We start from the raw sequence: 19,857 nt of genomic DNA, 5'->3' as shown, positions 1-19,857 counted from the left end.
CAATGCCCGTTTTGGTACACTAACATATTGCTGCGTTTGTACCTTCCGGTGCGATGGCGATAAGTGGGTCGACTGAGTCACACAACAAAGAATCTTTTTTCATCAACTTTTATTTGCCCCCAGTTACAATTAAGTTACACTCACAGCGGATAGTTGCTGTGATGATACACCGTGTTATTTCTGCCTCTAGCTCTGGCACAGAGAGCGTTTTAGCAGTATCCATACAGTGAGTCGCATGTACATATAACAAGAATGATTTAACAACAGTCTCGCAATCATAAACGATACTCATATCATTGTGATGCATTAACTGACCAAACCTAGGCTGAGAAAAAACAATAAGAAGGTACTGTATGGTCTTAGGCATATAAACAGGATAACTATCACAATATTGTAGTGCCTACTATGGATTCAGGAAGAATTAGTCGGTAAACTCACATTTATTAACAACCAAAACAGTGTGTTTGTCTGTGTTTGACATAAAGGGGAAAGATCTCACACACGCTCTCTCGCTAATGGAATGCTGCGTTTATGAAATTGGAAATACTAGTACTCAAACTAATGGAACGTATTTGACAAAATATAAATAAAACACACTTAAGTTTGTTGCAATATAATATGTTATGCGACTGCTGAATTAAGAAAAAAAAAAACGCATGTTCCTACAATAGTATTCACAAAAGGATTTTTGTTGTTTCATTTTGATTTTTGTTTTGTGCATACTTGTGAAGTAAAACAAAACATTTTTGATAAAGGTTACATAAAAACAGCATTAAAAACTACTATAAGTGTTTATTTTAGTTTTCTTTAGAACAGTGCATTTCCTAATTTACTACAATGGCTTCTCTTATATAGCTAACCCTCGCCTATTTGCAGTTTAATATTCACAAACTCGCTTATCTTTTTCTTTTTATGCGGAACTTAAGCCACGACAATTTGCTGATTACTCACTTTGTCATGTTTTTATGTAATGCGACAAGATGCCACCAAAACGCCCTTCGATGTTAGTGGAAGAGAAGCTCGCATAGGCCACCAGCTAACGGGCTGCTTGAGAGCAAACAACAACGTAAGTTGCTGTCCAACGTATGGAAGACTCCAGGACAGTATAGGTAGGGGACACTCCTTGTAGATTTGACACTGGAGAATCCAGAGTGGTAAACTTCTACAGATGATGCAGAGAAAGATTATTTTTGCTATTGGCACTGGTCGTAGTAGATTTATATATTCTCAGTGATCAAATAAACCTATTTTATTACTTAAGATGCTCACCTTTGTGTGGATTTTGTGTGGAACTCTACTCTCAATGCCTCTTCAAGTTGTTGGTGTTTTCTGAACACATTTTCAAACATAAACTTACATAAACTCCTTACTAATTTGTTGTGATTGGTTCTCTTGTCAAGTCCTCCCGTCTCTTCAAATAATAATAATAATAATAAAAAAAACATCCATCTTGGATCTCCATTGGCAAAATTTCATTACATTTCGTCATTGGATTATTTCTCGTAAAAACATTGTAATATAAGCACATGTGGCAAAATGGAGCCAAACACCCTATCATAAGGGGCGTTGTGGCTATGGTCATTAAACGCCCGCCTATAAATAGACATGGGCGGCGCCCATCTGCCTCTTGCTTTCTCTTCCTCCTTCACGGAGCTGGCAAACAGGTGACGTGTGCTGACGTGGCGTCTGTGAGCAGGGTGTACTCGCACTTTAAGGTATGAATGTTTCGATCCTCTCGGCCCATCTCTTCACGTGCGCTGCGTAGTAACACATCTGCTCCGTTACTGCAGCGTGGTGTTACTCAAGACAGGACTTTGTGTGTGCAGCGCACTTCAAACAGGTAAGGCGCTGGCTGTCCACCATTAGTTAATTGCTGAGGAAGATAATAATTGATTTCTCCCAGCAATCAAGTGCAGCGGAGGGTTGCAGGCTCTTCTTCCAGCCAACCATTGCAAACTGAGTGTCCATCTCTCCGGTAGGATGATTTAATATTATACAATTAATTTGATTTAAATCCTAATTAATTGTATTTGCTTTATTTCAGTGTTGGAGCCACTCACACGTTCTGGGCCACACTCCTGTCATGGCTCCATATTTTAAAGATCATTTTAATGTCATTTTAACTGGTGGATGCTGTTTGCCGGGTCGCCGTAACGTGTAACCCGACTTGAGGGGCTGGAGCCGGCCAATGCAATTGGGAAAATCGCCACTTATGCTGACCCATACAAAGCACCACGGGATTGTTTTATACGTGTCATTTTGTTAGTTTTGTGTATTTTGTTGTTTTGCTTTGATTTATTGTGGTGTGGGTTTGTTCTGTTTGTGGTATGAGGTATGTCCCAATTGCTTGCTTTTTATTGTGTTTCTTTTTGCTTGTCTGACAGGCACTGAGGGTCCCGGTGCAGCAGCGGTCCCCTGGTGGCAGTCCTTTTGCTCACTTATTTTGCTTTGTAGTTGACGGGTGCTGTGTAGGTTTGTATCCCCCATTTTTTTGTTGACTGCTGTTGTGGCAAGCACCCAGTCCTGTCTGAGTTTTGTTGTGGCAGGTCTTATACCACTCCTTCTTAGTTATTTTTTAATAATTTGTATCTTAATAAAAATATCATTTTGTCTTCACTTTTTGTTCTGTGGGTATTTGAACCACGTGCCCTTAATTTTATTTGTTGATTCATACTCCTGGGGTACCCAGGTGGCGTTGTCCGCTCGTTTTTTTAAACATCAAATTGCCACATATACAATTATTGTCACGTTTTAGACAAAAAGGTTAATTACAATGACTTGAATGAATACATTTCCATGAATAAAATTTATAAAAAAATGTGAAAGATGATAGCGTTAAAACACAGACTTATGCAAAATAGTGGGGGTTACCGTGATAGACAGATTATATGTGCCACAAAAACCTCCATTATATAGTGGGAACACCAATGATAAAAGAAAATACAGTCGGTTCACACTGTACTCCTTTTCTTCAGCATTTAGTCTTTAACTCCTTTTCTATGTGCCATCACTTCATTATACTCAATGGTTTTTCTAACTTTTCTATGTGAATAATTTTGAGTTGTTACGTTTCCATAGGTAAATTGTCTACATTGCTCCCCATATAATGTATGCACCCGCCAGTTTTGACTTTGTAGGTTAAGAATAATTTAAATTATGAAAGGTGGCAGTTATCATTAATAACTGTTAAAGCGCAAAATCATCACAGTGCTCTATTGTGGGCATATGCATGATCAATCATGGCAAGTTCCGACCTGGTGAGTGCGACACAGTAATACAAACAATAAAAGTTGACAATATAAAGGAAATTAAGGGCACCCGTGTCATGAAACGGTATACACACAAAAAAAGCAAATATCAAATACTGCACACAACCTGCAGAGTCTGGCACATTGGCAAGCCTGTCACTTTCATACATGCACTGTCCAAAATATATGACAATTTTCTTGAAGCATGGAGGGGCAGCCATGTCTTAGAATGCTGCCACTTTGTTTTTCCTACAATCATGTGTAAAATATGCAAGGCTCTGCAGCAAAAAACTGCAAATGTGTTCTGAGGATGCCACTGCTGTTTTATCTCAGTGAGTTAACCACTAACAAAGGACTAAGCATTCTAAAGTAACAATGACAATATTTGCAATCATTGTAATTGAATGATTTTGATTTGTGAACATTGTTTGTAAATATGTTGAGTGCTTTGTTATAGCTCCAGCTATGGTGAAATTAAGTAAAAGAAAGTTTAACGTATTTAGATTGTATTATGTGAGACGAAGAGAGATAAGGGCAGCAAGCCAGACAGAGAGTGTTCATGTCTCAGCTTCTCAAAACGTCCAGAGAGCGTGTGCTTTGTTGCAAAGATACGTTAGTTTCCCATGAACCTTGGAGGAGTATGACTCGATGTCAGCTAAATAGCACTGCCGGAGCACCTCAATAAAAGCCTCCAATTATCTAAAAATGTTATGGCTAACTACTATTTTAAAAGTTGTCACACTTGACAGACCATTTGAACATATTAAACAGAAAGTAGACTAATATAGCCTACCTGACTATCTGCAGACTGCCTGGGATAAAATGGAGTTAAAATGGACTCCCTTTACTACATTGAGACAAAAGTTTGAGGTGAATTGAACAAAAAATAAATAAATAAAGGAAATAAGATGCACATCCGACTATTTTTTTTGTATTTTGTACTTTGTCTGATTGCAGTTGCTGTTGTGTGATGTCATCGGCTATCTTTGACTCAGCAGCAGACTTATTTTCCTTTCTTGTGCTTTCTGGTAAATGGTAAATGGGCTGTCACTTGTATAGCGCTTTTCTACCTACAGTACTTTAAGCGCTTCAGACTATTACCTCATCTACTGACTGATGACAAACCATCAGGAGCAACTGGGGGGTTCGGTATCTTGCTCAAGGATACTTTGACATGGTCAAAATGATAAACACCACAACCTCTAGGTTGGGAAACGACCACTCTACAGCTGACCAGAGCTGAACGATTTTAGGAAGAAAAAAAAAAAATCGAGATTTTCCTGACAGATATCGCAATGTTGATTAATTTGCGATTTTCTTTAAAATGTACAGTGACCTTCACAAACATGACAGAAAATGTCATTATACCATTAAAAACAATAAAAGCTATCCAAAAATGTAAAAATATAGAAACACTAAAGAGGTTTTGTAAGGGGGCAGTTCTTTCTCAAGTTTGTAAAAATTACTTTCTGTCAAGTATAATTTCATATTTATGTGTAATTGTGTTCATGAAACTGCATTTTTCAACCCCCAAAATGATTTACATTTCATACTAATGTATTTTCTTTGTACATAATTGTCAGATTATAAGTCAATTAAATCATTGTCCCTTAGCAAAGCTAAATTGATTAAAATATATAATTTGGAGACATAATATTGTGTAGCTCTCAAAACTCTGTGGTGCAAAATAGTGCAAATATTATTGATGTGATGATAAATATTAAATATATGTTTGACATCGAACCTCTTCATCATGATGATGTCATCCGTTTACGTGTTCGGGTCTGAGGGCGTCTGCTAAATTGCTCATGTCGTCGTTGTCTTTTTTAAATCAGAACTGTGCGACCAGCTTCATGAATGTGGGGCACAAACCACAGCTTTGACTATCTCGAAAATGGGTTGTTTGAGATCGTGATTTCGGTCCCAAAACAACACATTGTTCAGCCCTACCACTGAGCCTCGCCGTCCCCACTTTACTTAGGTATGTTCCTGCTAGTATTTTGAGTACAGTAATTCCTCGCTATATCACGATTCACCTATCGCGGCTTTGCAGATTTTTTTTACAGTGCTATTTTTTAAGTAAATCCTGAATAGCTCAGGGGCGTTACTGTTGTCTAGAAGTGAAAAAAGTTAGTTATTTGTAAGAAAACGTTAATATTTCTATTTCTTAAACACATTTTGGGCCTGAAAAGAGGTTTTGTTTTTTGTTTCATTCTGCAGTACAGTATTGCATTGTAAAATAACAGTAAAAAATAAAGCTGACTACTTCGTGGATTTCACCTATCGCAGGTTATTTTTAGAACGTATCCCCTGCGATAAACGAGGGATTACTGTATATATTTTAGGGCTGGGCGATATGACCTCAAATCAATATCGCGGTAAATTGAGCAATTTTACCTCAATAACGATAAATGCACGATGAATTCCTCCCGTGGACCAAAATCAAAATAAATGCAGGAAATGCAGATGAACTGCTTTTTTTTAATTGACCAACTGGTACACATTACTTTCAATGAAAAACAAAAGTACAAAAATCATTTGTATAAACATTCCAAATAGCTTGCTTTGCATAACTTGAACAATGTCACAAAGAACAGGAGAAAAAGGGTACCTCTTGCAAAATGTTTTTCTGCAAATAGATTGCGCCAAGATGCTGTAATGATATGTGCAAAGCCCTAGATTTGTGTGGTCTCTTGTAAACAATAGAAATAATGCCAAATAAAAAAATGCTTAATAAAATGAAAAAAATGTAAATGCAAGCCATACAATGTGCATCATCAGGAAAATGTGCCGTCTCGAGTACTCCGGTGCGCAGTCGCCACTAGTCGTCTATGTCATGCACAGTCAGGCTCAAACAGGGATCCATGTTGCGACTCGACCACAAGTCGGATGTGGATGCAAAATGCTTGGCATCTCTAAGCTCCTGTCCCGATGTTGTCCATATCGGGAAGTACGGTTTGCGACAAATATTTTCGTACCTCTTGTCTGCTACTTTCAAGAAGCGTTTAAATCCTGTGCGCGCCACTGTAACTAGAGGAGCTAAATCTTTAGCTATGTGCTAGGCTATCGGGTCCACCTCTGAGATGTTAATGGGCTGTTGTCACTTGTCAAACCTTACTTCTCACTTTGAACTTTCAGCACAGCATGGTTGTGTTGTGGGTGGTGAAATTGAAAAGGTTGGACGCGCTGTTTTGGGTGCTTACGGCGCACTTTGTAGTTGGTGTTTTTTTGCTCAAACATCGTCTTCATGGAACCCAAAACATTTCCAAACGACAGATGTTGATTTTCTTTTCGGGACAAGCGCAACAGGAACAACTTCAACTAACGTTACTTCGTCTTCAGCCGTGTCAGTCGCTTGCGGATTTGAATCGCCAGCTACGACCGCGTCGTCTGTTTTCTTTCTTGTTCAGATGGGTGGAGTCACGTGACTAGACGCGCTGTAGCTATCTTAAAGGTGCATGAACATTGCCGCAGATAGAAAATACTTTTCTTTTTTTTTTTAAACACCGAATTTATCAACATGGGCAAAATGATGTCGGTCATTGTAATAAATTTCGGCAACGGTAAATTTTCTGTTTATCGCCCAGCCCTAATATGTTTTACATTTTATTTCATGAAACCATTACAGAGATCAGTCTCACAAACAATGAAGCATCCATCCATCCATTTTCCTTTTCCTCGCAAGCATGCTGGAGCCTATCGCAGCCGTCTTCAGGCAGTACGCGGGGTACACCCTGAACCATTTGCCAACCAATCGCGCTCACACTCACAGTGAGGGCCAATTTCGAGTTTCCCATTAACCTACCATCTCTTTGGAATCTGGGAGGAAATTGGAGAACCAGGAGAAAACCCACACAGGCACGGGGAGAACATTCAAACTCCACACCAGCGTTGTTTCCATCAACGATGATGAAAATGTTTTGTTAACACCCCTTTTTTCATGACGATAACGAGACGACAATGAGCTAAACGTGGCTCTTTGATGATGAAAACATGACGTGACTTGCATGAGTTTTCAGTGATGATATGAGACAGGACAAAATTGTTTATGACATCCCTTGTTATCTGTCTTTCAAAAAATTGTAATGCTGGTGCAAACTATACTCGTTTGGGTACGTCCACCACCGGGGCAGCACGCGTTGCACACTGCGAATGAGAGAAGATGCTGAGGGAGATGCCAGCCAAGCGCCGCCCTCCATATTTGAAAAAAGTCATTTTGGTGACAAGTGTTTATTCAAAAGTGAATCAAGCTCAGTAGGCTACTTCGTTCTGATAACAGCAAGCTGTTACTAGTGTAACTTGAGGCTTTGTTGGTGGTTGATTGAACACTTCATAAAATGAGAGAGAGGGATGGAGACAGAATTCTTCTGTGTAACACATTTTACTCAATACATGGCATCTACAAAAACTTCCTGACACACTCTCCCAGCTGAATATAACTAAACAATCAGGAGCTAGGAGAATTTAGGCAGATACAAGTAAGTAAGAATAACAGATTAAACACATTACCTCAGCTGCTTGTGCAACACAAATGAGAATATCAAAATTTATTAATGTGTGATACTAATTCTGCAAGTATAAAAGTGAATATATATATATATATATATATTGTAGCGACTTTGTAAATAGTTCAAGGGTTCTGTGTTTTCCTCTTTTCTGTGGAGGCTGTGAAGGCAGCGGGGGAGCGACGGGAGTGAACGTTATGTTGTTGTCCTTGTGTTTTTGTTTTCTGATCGGCGTGGTTGCGGCCAACAGCAGCCGTTTTTGGCTTAATAATAAAAGCGTTCGCTGATGGACAAATTGGCCTGATTGATTATACAACGTTACACTGGTGTCAGAAGTGATTACGAAAGGATGGCAACGAGTAAAGAAAGTTACGGCGGCCGCCAGCGAGTCAAAGAGGAGGTGGTGGACGATTCTTACGATGACGCATGCGGCGTGATATGAAGCCCGAAAGTGTTTCGGAGCAGGTTAACCACCTGAGGCGGACCGCAAGTAAGCTGGCATTCGATGCTGGTTTCGGCTCATTGAACGCTGGGGGAGGAGCAAGCGCGAACGACGTTGACGGCCGCCATTGTCGTCATCAGCCTGTCAAGACTCCAAAATACTCCGGTAGGGCAGACTGGGAGGCTTTCCATGCCCAATTTGAACTTTTGGCACGGGCTGCTGGCTGGACTGAGAAGGATAAAACACTGCAGCTGGCCATGTGTCTTATGGAGGAAGCTTTGTCCTGGTTGTTATTGCTCAGCCCAGCCAAAAGAGATGACTATGGCGCTATGGTTGGTGCCCTAAGACGGCGTTTTGGACAATGCAGTCAACCTAATGTTCTACGCTCTGAGCTCTCTAACAGGCAAAGACAGGCTGGTGAACCTCTGCGTGTATTAGCGAATGACATTGAAACCCTGTCAAGACGTGCATATGCCCATATGCCGACTGATGTGCAGAGTGAGCTGGCCAGGGACCAGTTTATCCGGGCCATTACCCCAAGAGAACTGCGCATACAGACTCAATTAGCGCATCCCTGTACTCTTCAGGAGACACTGGAGCTGGCCGTGGAGAGAGAGGTCATAGGAGACACCACATGGATTGACCATGTTGACGGCCATGTTGTGCGCTCTGCCACACCGGTGAACCAAATCCAAGAGAAACCATCATGGGTGGATGAGCTGACTGAGCTTATTCGCACTAGCACACTGCAGTCGCCACGCAATGGTGCTCGTTCCCGACGGGGCCCTCCAGTTTGTTGGGTGTGTGGCCAGCCTGGGCACATTAGAAAGCTGGCATCATTGAGCCATCTGACAGCCCTGGGGCCTCAGGGGTTGTCATGGTCAAAAAAAAAAAGACAGTGAAGAAAAGGTTATGTGTGGACGATAGACCCTTAAACAGCGTGACCAAGAAAGACTCCTATCCACTGCCCCGCATTGATGAGACTCTGGATGTGGTGTCTGGATCGTCCTGGTTCTCCTCATTAGACCTGCGCAGTGGATATTGGCAGGTGCCCCTCAGCCCTAAAGCCAGGCCAAAGACTGCTTTCTGTACTGGCAGGGGGTTGTGGCAGTTTCGAGTTCTCTGTTTCGGCCTGTGTAATGCACCTGCTACCTTCGAGCGGCTTATGGACAAGGTGCTGGATGGCATTCCCCGACAGGAATGTTTGGTCTATTTGGATGACATCCTGGTCCATGGGAACTCTTTCCATACAGCCTTGGAGGCCCTGCGCCGGGTCTTACAAAGAATTTCCACTGCGGGTCTGAAGCTTCACCCTGACAAGTGCTGCTTCATGAGAAGAGAGCTTGAGTTCCTGGGACACAAAGTTGGAGGGGAAGGCATTCACACTTTGGAGGAGAAAGTGCGAGCCGTGAGGGACTGGCCTACTCCCAGCATTCGCGTGAACTGAAGAGCTTCCTTGGGCTGGCATCCTATTACAGGCGATTCGTGCGGGGTTTCTCATGTCTAGCTGCACCGCTTTTCCACCTGCAGCGGAAGGACACTGATTTTGACTGGACTCCTGAGTGCAGACGGGCCTTCAGCTCTCTAAAGAAGGTGCTGACGGAGGCACCCATTCTCGTTCCCCCAGATGCCAACCTGCCGTTTGTCCTGGACACTGATGCCACCAATGTCGAAATAGGGGCGGTTTTGAGTCAAGTGGGGGCAGACGGGGAGAGAGTAGTGGCATACTTCAGCAAAACCTTGAATAAGGCTGAACGGCGTTATTGTGTCACACGAAGGGAACTGCTGGCAATTGTGAGAGCCATTAGCCATTTTCGATATTATCTGTCCGGTTTACCATTCACTGTACGCACTGACCATGCGGCACTCCAGTGGCTATTGTCCTTTCAGGAGCCTGAAGGACAGATTGCACGCTGGCTTGAAGAACTGGCGCCATATGTCTTCCAAGTGGAGCACAGGGCTGGAAATCACCATGCCAACGCTGACGCTATGTCTCGACGCCCTTGTGCTCTTGCTGGCTGCCGCTTCTGCGAGAAGAGAGAGACCCGAGAGAAAAAACTTTGTGGCGATGAGCAAAGTCCCGCGCATGATCATGTCGACCCTGTATGTAGGGATGCGCAGGTTGTGGGGGCACCTGAATGGAGGAAGCAGCAGCAACAGGATGTTGACCTCCGACCTGTATTACAGTGGGTCGCGTCGGGTCAAAACCCTAAGTGGGAGGAGGTCGCTGGACACTCGCCTGCCACTAAAGGACTGTATTCAAAGATTGGGACTCTTCAGGTCAAGGATGGGGTGCTCCAGAGAGCCTGGAAGGAGCCTGCTACTGGGAAGGATAGATGGCAGGTGGTCGTCCCCAGGGCTCTGAGAGAGGCTGTGTTGAAAGCCTCTCATGGGCCTGCAGGGGCAGGACACTTTGGTGTGGTGAAAACACTTCGCAGAAAGTTTCTATTGGGGTCAACTAAGGCGAGATGTTGAGGACTTTTGTCGCCGTTGTGACCTCTGCACAGCGCACAAGGGTCCACCAGGCCGGTCTCGTGCCCACCTTTAACAGCTAGCAGTGGGCGCTCCTATGGAGAGGATTGCGGTGGACATAATGGGCCCATTTCCATGCACTGACAAAGGCAACCGTTATGTCTTAGCTGCTATGGACTATTTTACAAAATGGCCAGAAGCATATACCATCCCCGACCAAGAAGCAGAGACTGTTGCAGATGCGCTGGTTGAAGGCATGTTTACAAGGTTTGGGGCAGCTGAGGTCATTCACAGCGACCAAGGGAGAAACTTTGAGTCGGCTGTGTTCACTGCAATGTGTGAGCGACTGGGCATGAGGAAAACGCGCACAGCACCTCTGCATCCTCAAAGTGATGGGCTTATTGAGCGCTTTAACAGGACCTTAGCAAAACAACTTGCAATTCTCACAGCGGAGCACCAACAAGATTGGGACAGGCATCTCCCTCTGGTTTTGTGGGCCTACAGGTCCGCTGTACAGGATTCCACTTCATGTACACCTGCCCTGCTCATGCTGGGGCGTGAGCTACGGACACCAGTGGAAATGGCTTTTGGCAGACCCCCTGATACACCAGCCGTACCACCAGGACCGGAGTATGCCAGGAGACTTCTAGACAGGTTGGAGTCCGCACATGTCTTTGCTCACGACCATTTACAGAAGGCAGGTGTAAGGCAGAAAAGGAACTATGACATGAAGGCCAAGGGGACAGACTTTAAGGCTGGAGACCTGGTTTGGGTGTAGAGCCCAAAAAGGAAAAAGGGCAAGTGTCCTAAATTGGAGAGGCACTGGGTGGGGCCGTGTGGCGTGCTGGAGAGAATAGGAGAGGTGGTGTATAGGGTGCAGCTGCCACCTGGTGGCAGATGCGTAGCCCTCCACAGAGACAGACTGGCACCATATAGAGGTGATGCCGTTCCACAGCAGCACACTGGGTCGCATACACACTCACAGTGGGTTTCGAATCCCACCCCTCCAAGACGGCGGATTGTACCTCAACTCTCACCCCCACAGGCGGCTACAGTTGAGGACTCATCGCCTGATGTTACACTGGCTGTTCCGAGCGGACATGCCTCGGGCAGCCTCAGCAACAGAGGAGACCACCGGGTCACCTCAGTGACTTTGTTGAATGACGCCCTCGGGACGAGGTTCTTGATAAAGGGGAGGGCAGTGTAGCGACTTTGTAAATAGTTCAAGGGTTCTGTGTTTTCCTCTTTTCTGTGGAGGCTGTGAAGGCAGCGGGGGAGCGACGGGAGTGAACGTTATGTTGTTGTCCTTGTGTTTTTGTCGTTGTGTTTTTGTTTTCTGATCGGCGTGGTTGCGGCCAACAGCAGCCGTTTTTGGCTTAATAATAAAAGCGTTCGCTGATGGACAAATTGGCCTGATTTATTATACAACGTTACAATATATATATATATATATATACATATATATATATATATATATATATATATATATATATATTAGGGGTAGGACGATACAGGTAACTCACGATTCGATACTGTGACGATATGTGGCCCACGATAACGATAATATCACAATACACGATGTCTACGATATTCAATATATCATGAGAAATCTCTTCAACAATATATCACGAGATATGTGACTAAAAAAGTAAATAAATGGCCATAAATTTTCTTTTTGATGGATGGATAATAATAATAAATAAAAATAAAAAACAAAACAAAAAGAGTGTTGAAAAAGTGCAATGGGTGACACATTATGTTGCAGGTGCGATATGCCGCCATTTACATATGAGCCGATTATCGACTAATCACGGCGACAGACAGTGATTAGCTGACTAGCAAAAAAAAATAGTTTGTGGCTGCCCTATTGGACTGCTAAATAGAATATTATAAATGACACATACTGCTGCATCTGTTCTTTTTTATTTTTTATACCAGATCATTTTCTCTGTCATTCCATTCACCTGATTCCATTCACGAGCATCTGCTGTTGAGACTTGTTCAGCCAACATGTCATCAAGCACACCATCAGGTGATAGGATTGGTGGAGGATAGAGAGGTGACAAAGGTGCTCATTGATGAAAGCAAAACCTCAAGAGAGATGACTGAGGAGAAGGGGTTGCAGAAAATGAAGGTATTTGACTTAAAGGAAGTTATCAGATGTCTGGCCATCTTTCTAGCCTGTGCAATTATGACTGCCACATTGGCACAAAAATACAAAGCCCCTTTATGAGGCTTAGAGTTAATTGGATGGTATAGATTACTGGGCTAAGAGCTTATTAGAAAAGGAAAAGTGAGAGGAATATAAAACCTTTACCCAAATATTTAAGGAGGAAGGGAGGAATGGGTGAAGATGACTGTGGCGGTGTGTGTGTGTGTGTATGTGCGTGCATGTGGGGGGGGGTGCGTGCGTGTGTATGTGTGTGTATGTGTGCGTGTTTGCGCGTGGGGGTGCGTGCGTGCGTGTGTGTGTGCGTGAGTAGGGGTGTATGTGAGTGTGCACGCATGCCAAAATGCCACAGCCGATTTCTTGCGCCACTCAAGCCCTGCAACTAAAACATAAGGACAGAAAATGAATGGATTATTGTTTTGTTGTTTTGTTCAAGGTAGTCATCACAAAAAACAACCACATCAAAGTAACTCAATGTAAACAGTGATCCTCTCCATCAGCATCTTTAGCCAAGATTATCTCACTGGTGTTTTTGTATGCATCTTTCAACAACACAATGACCCCCTGTCCTTGGGAAACACACACTCTTTACTATCATTGGCAACTCAAAGGCAAGCAGGTTTTCCATCTCTCCTATTGTTCTGACTGAGTCTGATGTAACAATGAGAGTAAGGTTATGTAGTCAAAGATTGAGGGGCGTAGTACACAGGAAAAGTTGCATGCATGTGCATGCGCACGCACACATCTGCATGCTGCACATGTAGGCGCTCACACACCTTTGTTTCCTCTTCTGAAACTAGTAAAGCATTCCTAGCGTTCCTAAGGCAATGCTCATTCATGGTTCCTTAAAACAAAATTCACACGTATCTAGAACCAAAACACAAACACCCACAGCACGAGCAGGACTGAGTACATGTACAAGTAAAAGTTTTGCTGAGCATAAATTTTACTTGTGGTGGTCAGAAGGAAAAATCGACATGGTTAATGAAGGAAAATTGCATCGAAAGGCGTTTTAGGTGAAACTGATGATATTAAAGCAAGCATACGGAAACCTCTTTGTTGACATGCTGCTACAACTAACGCATATAGCTATACTTGTCAACAAGAGGATTTTGCGCAGCCGGGACATAGCAGCATTGATGGTCATCGTGGCCCAGCCATCTTCCCAATTCAACACACTTCCTGGTCAGATTCAGACGTATCTGAGTCATTTCCGCAATTTTTTAGAGTCGATAATGACGGAAGGTCCATGCCTCCATCACCAATGACACTCGTTTTGCTTGCCGTGTCAGTCGAGGCTGAGGCTGCAGCGCATAATAGATGCTTCATGACAATACCAGTTGTCGTCCCTTGGAGAAATTTTAACGTTGCACTGAAAAAACATGCGAGCGCATCACTCTAGAGAGTATATGGAATGCAGAAAATGGATGGATGGATGACAGACTTTTAACATTTCAGAACACCAAGGCTCCAGCGAGGAGGCCAACTTTACAGCCGAGTGTGGCCACACTGGACGTCATTTTTGGCTGAGTGGTGTAGCCGTATCCCCTGAATGGCCCTGGCGCTTATGAATTAAATTTTAATACATAGCAACCCAAGTACAATTAACCTCACGAAAAGCCTCTCAGAACACAGGCATTTGCATATGTTGGTGATATATTAAAAAAAAAACACACAAAACATGAAAGGAAAGCGCGTAAGCTGTTCATTTATCATTTTCTTTGAAGTCAGTCATGCAAAGGCTGATTGTTTTGTGATTTTCAGAGGTTGAGGTGGTCCTAAGTAGAGATGTGCACATGCATTTTGGGTCCAGTTGGTCATGTTACTTATACACTATTAGCTACGCAGTTACAGCGGCTTTAAATTTAAAAATTGTGATCTCTCCCTCCTGTGACTGTGCTCAAGACATGAAGGGAGGGGATTGGATGTGGCCATATTCCTCATTTCTTATGGGTGGTTTTAAGGGCATTAGCTTTGTATTGACTTCTCCAAAACAAACTGAAAATATTGAAAATAAAAGCGCCCGTATTTTCCGGACTATAAGCCGCTACTTTTTTCCTAGATTTTGAACCATGTGGCTAATACAACGGTGCAGCTTTTCCTGGTTATAGTCTGTTATTATCTCTAAATTTACTCATTTGGTTCTGTAAAAGTATGCTGACGCCTTTAAGAGCGACGTAGAGTCAGTCACGTGATTACAAATCCTGAAAGTAGTGCCATCGTGCGAACGTTGCGCCTTTTCTTGACGCCAGTTCTGTGGATCATTACAAACAACTTGCTACATCTTGAGCAGCCGTGGCATCGTCGGTACAACTTTTTTTTTAAGTTTAGCAGTATCGTTATCTTATTTTGGTCGTGAAACGTGTGTGCTATAAGACGTGAGTTGATCTACTTTAAGTGCATGATTGGCGTCATACTCTCTAGCAGTTAGTTTGCTTGCTTGCCGTTCGTTTGTTGTTTAACAGCGCCCTCTAGTCGGCATTTTGTGTCAGGATTCTTGCCGTGAAAACATAACGGTGTGCCAAGTTCAAGGATGTTTATTGTTAAACAATAAATATACACTAATTTGAAACACAGAAATTTAGACTGTTAAAATCTGTTTATTTTCATATTTGATAACAAATGCTGTAATTGTCTGGTAATTAAGTTATCCATTAATTGTTTCATATTGCTGATTACACAATGTGTTTTTGTGGTTGTCATTTTGCCTTTTCAATTGTCAATAAACCTGGAGTCAACTGGTTAAGATGGTGTCGAGAGTCTTGATGAGCGGAAGGTGTTGAGCTTACTGCCTTCGTGTTCAGGGAACTTTAGGAAGGCAGGATATCTAGCGAGAATTCAATTTTTTTTAAACACTCCCGGAATAAAAAAAAGGAAGAGAAAGGAATTCAGTATGAACTTTTTTTCTAATATTTGATCCTGTTTTTTCCAATTTGTTTTTTATAAACATTTATTCAAACCCCTTTGCTCAGATTTCCAAAGCCAAAGCCTGAATGACAAACTGGGTGTTGAAAAACAAACATGAAATAGATGGTGTTTTGTGGAAACTGGGGGAAATGTTTTCAAAAGTTTGATGACAAATATAAAACAGTAATGCAGTATGGCATATTGTGTTTTAGCGTGCTTGTGCACGCGTGAGTGTGCAGATTTGCAGGTGTTTGTGTGTGTAGGTGTGTGTGTGCGTGTGTGTGTGCGTGCATAGGTGCGTGTGTGCGGGTGTGCATGTACATGCACGTGTCATTGCAGATGGCATCCCATCACCTCAGGGAAGGCAGAGATAAGCAGAGTGTATCGGGTGAGATAAGATGGCAATAGACACTGGTGAGACTGGCTGAATCACTAGAATTGCAGAGGAGAGGAGAATTGCAGATTTCTAACTTGGTTTGTTGAAATAAATTCCAGAGCTAACCACACACACATAGAAGTAATACACACACACGGCACACACACCCATATATATATATACTGTATTTTCGCACCCATAAGGCGCACTTTAAAGTCCTGAAAGCCGTCCAAAAAAGCCAGGGCGCCTTTTGAGGTGGAGCGCCCACTGTGTGCACCAAGTGCGCCGCTGGGCTGACGGCGAACATTAACTGCCTGCACACCGCTTATATAGAGAGAGAAGGCGGGCGTGGCTAACGACAGCAGGGGGGCGTCAGAGGGGATCGATGGGTGTGGACAACAGGCGGACGTGAGAGGGGAGATGGGTGTGAATGACAACAGGCGGACGTGAGAGGGGAGACAACACAACACAAAGGCACGCCCCCAGTGCAAAGCAGCCCGATGCCCCTATATACACCAGGTGCAACACGTTGCTTAGGCAATTGATCAGTAAAATTGGCATCACTGAAGAGACATTCCTACGGAGCACAGTTTAAGCTACAAGCTGAGTTTTCGTGGATGCAAGGCAAGATGGCCCGTGTTGGAAGACCAGCTCGAGCAATGGATTGCTTCTCAGAGAACAGCTGGGAGAAGCGTATCTACAATCACCATTCGACAGAGGGCAGTAATGCTTGCTGGCGAATTGAACATCGAACACTTCCAAGGAGGGGCGTCTTGGTGTTTTCGTTTTCTGAAACGGCGCCATCTATCCATCCGGGCAAAGACGACCGTCGCGCAGCAACTCCCAGAGGATTACAAGGAGAAGATGGTCGCCTTCCGCTCTTACTGCAGCGACAAGATTGCCGACAAACGTATCCAGCCCAGCCACATCACCAACATGGACGAGGTGCCGCTGACTTTCGACATCCCGGTGACCGCACTGTGGAGAAGAAGGGGCTCAGCACGGTAGCAATCCGCACAACGGGGCACGAGTAGTCGGCTTTTACTGTTGTGCTAGCTTGCCATGCTAACGGACAAAAATTGCCACCTATGGTGATTTTTAAGCGGAAGACGCTGCCTAAAGAGAAGTTTCCTGCCGGCGTTATCATCAAGGCCAATCAAAAGGGCTGGATGGACGAGGACAAAATGAGGGAGTGGCTGAGTGAGGTGTACGTAAAGAGACCCGGTGGTTTTTTCCACGCGTCACCGTCGCTGTTGGTCTGTGACACCATGCGTGCCCATCTGACACCCGCTGTGAAAAGTCAAGTCACGCATATGAACTCAGAGCTTGCCATCATCCCGGGAGGCTTGACAAAAGAACTCCAACCACTCGACATTAGTATAAACAGAGCGTTCAAAGTGAAGTTGCGTGCTGCGTGGGAGCGATGGATGGCGGAGGGCGAACACAGCTTCACAAAGGCTGGGAGACAGCGAAGAGCAAGTTATGCCACAATTTGCGAGTGGATTGTAGCTGCTTGGACGAACGTGTCTGCTAGCTCTATTGTAAGAGCTTTCGCGAAAGCCGGCATTACATCCGGGGAGCCGCTCAGCAGCGACACAGAATCGGACAATGACGAGAGGGAACCTGGCGTGTTTGAGGGAGAATTTGCCCAACTATTTGTATCTGATACGGAAGACGATGATTTTGAAGGATTTGTGGATGACTGATCAATATTAATGTGAGTACCTTGTTAAATAAAATACAACCAAACTCAGTTTTGCTCCTGTTGCCTTTTTCAAATCAGCTAGCCACGCTAGCCATGCTATCTTCTGTTTTAGTGTGCATGCATGTAAACTAAGGTATTGTATGGTAGGCTGGGAGGCGGAATTTTGCTAGGCCTACACTCTTATGCTATTCAGTTGATTTGGGGTGATAGTTTTAGTTTTGATGTAACACCGTGACCGCACATCGTTTGTTGATTAGTGACTCACACCGGCATTGTGTCGGCATCCCATCTGAGGGGCTCCGCCGCAGCGAGACGGCAACGCAGCGAGACGGCGACGCAGCCAGATGGCGAGGCAGACTGATAATGACTCTCGTGTTTAATGGCGAAGTGTCCAGCTGTTTATCTTGGATACAGAAGACAAGGACTTGGTGCATTTTTGGATGAGGACAACTTCAGCACGTTGTTAAAAGCTAAAATAAAGTACCACTGAACTCCCGCTGCCATTTTAAAAACACGCTAGCGCGACTGAGCAGCCAGCGAGACTGCTCGGTTCTGTTAGCGCCCAATGAGACGGCGCGTTCTATCTATGTAACAAATACAGAAATAGCACCCTCCACTGGTACTGCGCCCTTTGACTCGGCGCGTCTTTTGGGTGCGAAAATACAGTATATATATATATATATACATATATATATATATATATATATATATATATATATATATATTAGGGCTGTCAAAATTAAAGCATTAACTCAGGTGATTATTCAAAAATGTTTTAACTCAGTTGAATATTTTAACTCAATTAACTCAGTTTGATTTACTTCAAAAATAATTTGCATACTTTGCAAATATTGCGTCATATTAGCGGTACATCTTTAGCAAGTCTCAGAACAAAACACAGTGTTCAAGTTACCACTGGGCCTTGCAAATCAACACTGCTGGAGTGTGGCGCTTGTGGGCAGATTTGAGAAATGTTTCGAAGAAGAAAAATGTCTGTAAAGATGTATTAGATCGTATCCAAGAATCAAAGAAAGTTATTAGAACAGTCTTTGAATTAAATATATTTCATATTTGGTGATTTTGCATCAATTCCAAGATATTATTCAAGTAAATATCTGTTACGAGCTTCGCAAACAATAGTAATTGAAAAATGTGATTAATCGCGATTAATCCTGTTAATTAGTTAAAAATAATATCACTTGACAGCACTAATATATATATATATATATACATATATATCTACATATATATACATATATATATATATATATATATATACTCTGTATTTTTACGCCCATAAGATGCTCTGCATCAAATGGCACAACACCAGTTGAGGGTGCTATTTCCGTATTTAATGCATATACTAGGCGCGCCGCACGACAAGGCGCTAGCTCAGCTGCTCGCGCTATCTGACGCCAGCTCACCAGGACTCAATCCCCTAAGGGATCGTTGCCAGAGGTATCACCCCGTTTCAATGACAGATGTCATGAAACTATTAGGAATCACTGCCAATAACAATGACTCTAACCAATAAAAGGTGTCTTGGCAATAGTCTACACTTGACAACGTCAGGGGAGGGACTTCACTGGTCACCACACTCCTTAGAGTCACGGTTTCAAATCAAAACCCCCAAAAAAATCAGCATACAAGCAAACAATGAAACAAAGAAAACATGTATCTCTCATGCCATCTATATACCCAAAAGAAATAAAAATAACACAAAAAGATTATAGCAATGGCTTCTTGGGAGCCACTCAGCCTTAGCCAATTACAGCAATGGCTTCTTGGGAGCCACTCAGACTCAGCCAATCACATGGCTGTTTAGAGAGATGTGCATGGCTGTTTAGAGAGATGTGCTTTGGGCTTTTTGCAGTCTGTTGTCTAAACCTGGGACGTTTCTTGCTTGCAATAACATAAATGATAAGACAGACTACAACATTGTGGACAGCTGCCCTTTTGTCCAGCTTTCTCCTACACTGTCACCCAAACACCATAGTCACATAATGTATAAGTCACGGTCAATTAAAAGCAT

The 19,857-nt window shown here is 43.2% G+C and overlaps 1 protein-coding gene and 1 long non-coding RNA gene across 17 annotated transcripts in view; one reads left to right on the top strand and one right to left on the bottom strand.

Annotated features, from left to right (window-relative positions):
• bcas3 (BCAS3 microtubule associated cell migration factor) overlaps nucleotides 1–19,857 on the bottom strand; it is a 474,526-nt gene that overhangs the window by 241,595 nt on the left and 213,074 nt on the right. The window lies entirely within an intron of this gene.
• On the top strand, nucleotides 1,637–2,616 carry LOC148334297 (uncharacterized). The gene is made up of 4 exons (XR_015844196.1): nucleotides 1,637–1,715; nucleotides 1,791–1,840; nucleotides 1,904–1,975; nucleotides 2,045–2,616. It is a non-coding gene; the product is annotated as an uncharacterized LOC148334297 (long non-coding RNA).

This window comes from Idiotropiscis lumnitzeri, chromosome 7, assembly GCF_059441095.1.
Source record: "Idiotropiscis lumnitzeri isolate Australia: NSW breed Sydney's pygmy pipehorse chromosome 7, RoL_Ilum_1.0, whole genome shotgun sequence".
Taxonomy (NCBI): Eukaryota; Metazoa; Chordata; class Actinopteri; order Syngnathiformes; family Syngnathidae; genus Idiotropiscis; species Idiotropiscis lumnitzeri.
This window is presented reverse-complemented; position numbering and strand designations above follow the sequence as displayed.